Here is a 5,247-nt window from a genome sequence, read left to right on the forward strand (position 1 = left end):
CAATACTAAGAGAAATCATGCGAGAGAGATGAAGGCAAAGAAGGGAGAGGGGGAGAGAGAGAGAGAGAGAGAGAGAGAGAGAGAGAGAGAGAGAAGGTGGGATGGAGATGGAGAAAGAGTAGGAATACGGGGAAAAGAGTGCATAAAGCAAGGGAATAAGGGAGAGAGACATTAGTAAGTGAAGGACAGAGACATGGAGAGAGAGAAGAGACAGATAAAGGAAGAAAGAGAGAGAGAGAGAGAGAGAAGGTGAAATATAGGTGATCGATCAGCTCGGATCAGCACATGCCACAGCACAGTGGACACCTCTGCCTGATCAGAAATCAAACGGAGAACATTGAGAGTGTGCATGTGTGTGTGTTTGTGTGTGTGTGTGTGTGCTACAGAGAGGCTTCTGTCTGTATACACATAAACATGAAGGCCTAATTGCTACCTCTTTCACAGTTTTACACAAGCACACATGTTGCAACCAGGAGGGCTCAGTAGTGTGTGCAAATTCCAGATACTTCAAGTGAACACCACGTACAAAAAAACATCCCATGTGTTGTGTGTTAAAACATACTGTACATATATGAACGTATTACGTAACACCTGCTGGCTGGTCCACACACACGCACGCATGCATACACGCACGCACGCACATGCAGGCACACACACACACACACACACACACACACACACTAACCCCGAGCAGATGGTATAGCCAGAACTCGCAGCATAAAACTATCCCCACAGCACCAGAGGTAAGGAAGACATCACACACACACACACACACACACACACACACACACACACACACACACACACACACACACACACACACAATGTTGTATCACACACACGAAATCCGACATTTCAACATACACACAATTTGACAAACACATGCACACACACACCTCAGCTCTAGAAAGGACGTATGGTAAATGGTTAAAGCAGTTCAAAAAGCCAACACAGTTCCATGACCTCCCTCCTTCGCACTCTCACTCAGACACACACACACGCGTACAAAGACACACACACACACACACACACACACACACACACACACACACACACACACACGTACAAACACACACACACACGCACACACACACGTACATACACATGTACGTACGTACGTACACACACATGTACACACACACACACTTCTCCTCCTCCTCCATGGGGAGTGTTATATTTAAACTGTTGAGAGACGAAGGTTGTTCCCCATAGAGACCTTGTTTAATCTCTAACATCTCCTCTGCTTTAAACCCTAACTGGCCTATTTCTGACTTCTACCCTACACTACACAGCAGGCCCTGGCAGCATGTACTCTCTCTCTCTCTCCCTCCCTGTCGTCCTACTCTCTCTCCACCTCTCTCTCATTCTGTCCATCTCTGTCTCTCTCTCTTTCAGTCTCTGTCTGTCTCTCTCTCTTTCAGTCTCTGTCTCTCTCTCTGTCTGTCTCTCTCTCTTTCAGTCTCTGTCTGTCTCCCTCTTTCACTATCTACCTCTCTCTCTCTCTTTCAGTCTCTGTCCCTCTATTTCACTTTCTTCCTCAGTCTGTCTGTCTCTTTCTCTCTCTCCACCTCTCTTTGACCATGTGATGACAGGCGAGGTAACTATGCATGTTTATGTTTGGCAGGAAAGAAGGAAGCCACTCTTTAAGTACCTCCTACTCAATTGTGATTGGTTAACAGAAGCGTCAGCGCACCAAAAATGTAAGATATTTAACTTTCGCTGTCCGGGCTTTTAACTCAGCCTTCACCGTCTCTCGTTCTCCCATTTGAGTTTTTGTTGGTCTACCTCTCTTTCGCTCTCTTCTGTATGTCTCTCTCTATCTCTCCATCTTTCATCTAATTTAAAATGAGGTGACTCTCTCTTTCTTTGCCTCCCTCACCTCTCTCTCTCTCTCTCTCTCTCTCTCGATCTCTCTCTCTCTGACTCAGTGTCTCTCTCTCCTCCTCTGAGCATCTGTTGCTCTGCCTCCCTCTTTCTCTCACGCACTCCCTCCCTCCCTCTTCTCTCATTCTCTCCTTTACTCCTGACCTCTCTCTTCTTCTCTCACTCCCTCTCGCTCCTCCTTTTTCTCTCTCCCTCTCTCTCTCTCTGACCCGAACTAAGTGATCTTGTCCCTGTCTAGAGGCCTGTGTTTGTCTGTTTATCACGCACTGCAGAAAACCTGAATACAAAGGCAGGACAGGACGGAGAGGGAGGGAGGGAGGGAGAGAGAGAGAGAGAGAGAGAGAGAGAGAGAGAGAGAGAAAGAGAGAGGGAGAGAGAAAGGTGGAGCGAGTTGGGGACCCTTTCGAAGGACAGAGAGGTTGCAAAGCAGACGAGAGTGACCAGATCACACACAGAGAGACAGAGTGCAGAGAGGGCATAAAGGAGAAGGAGGAGAAAAAAGAGAGGGAGGGAGGGAGGGAGGGGGCGAGGGATGAGATCATTGGTGGTCGGGGAGCGATTGTGGCGGACGAGTGTACCACCATGAGAGGGGCCAGGTGCTACCGTAAATCACACTGTAATCCTGTTACCATGGAAACCTTAAAGAGAGAGAGACACACACAGGCGAAAACACAGGGGCCAGAGAGAGGCCATGTTAGGAACGTGTGTGTGTGTGAGAGAGAGAGAGAGAGAGAGAGAGAAAGAGGGGGAGAGAGAGAGAGAGAGACAGAGAGAGAGTGTGTGTGTATGTGAGAGAAAGAGAGAGAGAGAGAGAGAGAGAGAGAGAGAGAGAGAGAGAGAGAGAGAGAGAGAGAGTGTGTGTGTGTGTGTGTGTGTCTCACCTGCTTGGACTCTTGGCTGTCAGTCTGATGTACCATTCTTAGCCACTGAGATTAGATTACAGAGAAACACATCAATCACACACCCACACACCCACACAAGGGACAACATGCCAGGAGTTTACACACACTGCCGAACCGAACACATAGGGAACACAAAACAGGCGCACACATGCACACACACACACTCTCTCTCTCTCTCTTTCTCACACACACACACACACACACACACACACTTCTACGCGTGTGTGTAAAGTGCCTTCGGAAAGTATTCAGACCCCTTCACTTTTTCCACATTTTGTTGTGCTATAGACTGAATTTAAAATGGATTAAATTAAAATAATTTGCCATCAATCTACACACAATAATCAATCCACTCCAGAATGACGAAGTGAAAACTAAAATTTATTATAATTTAAATACAGAAATATCTCATGTACATAAGTATTCAGACCATTTGCTATGACACTCTTAAATCTGAGCTAAAATGCAAAAATTTCATCAACAAATCACTCAGTAAATTGAATTGAGTCCTTATTAATGCAAGGATAATAGTTCATGTAATTTTGGAATTAATGTCTTTGTTTTTATAGGGTCTCTGATTTGCATAGGACTCAATTACACACTGTGTGGATTAGCTTGTCATTACAAACTGAGCAAATGGAGAGGAACAAAACTGCTCAGGAATGCGACCCTGAGGCCTGGGAAGACTTACAAAAATCTACAAAGTTGAATGGTGGAGAGGAAAAAGCACAGTCTATGGGACAACAATTGGTCTATAACCAAGTGGCCAAAAAGAATACCTCAATGGAAAATAATCTCTCTCATATCCATAATTGTGTTTGCAACAATGAATTCAAGTGATACAGCAAAGAAAGTGGCAGGAAATGTGTTTATTTGGTTTTACTACAAAGCATTAAGTTTGGTGCAAATCCAGCACATGCAATGCAGTTTCTGCACCATCTCTCGTGTGAAGAATAATGGTAGCTGCATCAAGTTATGGGACAGGGGAGTTTGTCAGGATCAAGAGAAAATTATGAAATTTGCTGACTTGGTAGTGACATCCTAATCCACACAGTGTGTAATTGATTCCAATGCAAATCAGAGACCCTATAAAAACAAAGATATTAATTCCAAAATTATTAACTATTATCCTTGCATTAAGATGGACTCAATTCAACTTATTGCATTTAGCTAATTTTATGTCATAGCAAAGGGCCTGAATACTTACATACATGACGTATTTCTGTATTTCAATTTTAATAAATTTACTGAAATCTAAAAAAATGTGTTTTCGCTTTGTCATTCTGGGGTATTATGTGTGGATTGATGGCAAATTCTTTTAATTTAATCCATTTCAAATTGAGTCTATAACACAACAAAATGTGGAAAAAGTGAAGGGGTGTGAATACTTTCCGAAGGCACTGTACGTGTGGATGAATGTGTGTGTGTGTGTGTGTGTGTGTGTGTGTGTGTGTATCAGAGTGTATATCAGGAGGGTGGTTATCCCGTTGCCCTGGTGATTATTCCGGCTCTTCCCAGAGAGTATTCCACGATGGGAGTGTTTGAATAATTCACGGCTCAGATCAGAGCTATTACACGCCTGTTAACGGAGGGGAGTGGCAGCCTCATCCCTCCCTCCCTCCCTCCCTCCTTCCTTTGCAGTTTATTCTCCCTCTCCATCCCTCCCTCCCTCCCTCCTTCCTTTGCAGTTTATTCTCCCTCTCCATCCATCTCTCCCTTCCTCTCTCACCTCTCCATCCATCCCTCCCTCCCTCCCTCCTTCCTTTGCAGTTTATTCTCCCTCTCCATCCATCTCTCCCTTCCTCTCTCACCTCTCCATCCATCCATCCATCCATCCATCCCTCCCTCCCTCCTTCATTTGCAGTTTATTCTCCATCTCCATCCATCCCTCCCTCCCTCCCTCCTTCGCAGTTTATTCTCCCTCTCCATCCATCTCTCCCTTCCTCTCTCACCTCTCCATCCATCCCTCCCTACCTTTCTCTCTCTCTCTCCCATCCCTCCCACCATCCATCTCTCTCTCTTATCATATTTCCCTCCCCCCCTCTCTTACTTGCCATTCTTCCGTTTCATATATCCCTCCTTTCCACTCAATCTATCCTTCCCTCCCTCAATCGCTATTATTCTGCTTCATATATTCCTCCCTCCCTCTCTTCATTCTCCCTCTTTTTATGATCTGAATGCCTATTCTCCAACGTCTGCTCCTCTTCTTCTTTTTTCCTTTCACACTCTGAGTGTCTCTCTCTCTCTCTCTCTCTCTCTCTCTCTCTGTCTGAGTGAGGGCATTATCTCTCCCCTATTCTCTCTCTCTCCCTCTCTGTCTGAGTGAGGGCATTATCTCTCCCCTCTCCCTCCCTCCCTCCCTCCCTCAGTGAAGCCGTAATGGGCTGAAGGGTTCTATATCTGTCTGTGGCTCTATTAGAGTGGGGACCGCCTCACTAACACCACATATACATAACACACA

Source organism: Argentina silus (assembly GCF_951799395.1).
Source record: "Argentina silus genome assembly, chromosome: 21".
NCBI lineage: Eukaryota > Metazoa > Chordata > Actinopteri > Argentiniformes > Argentinidae > Argentina > Argentina silus.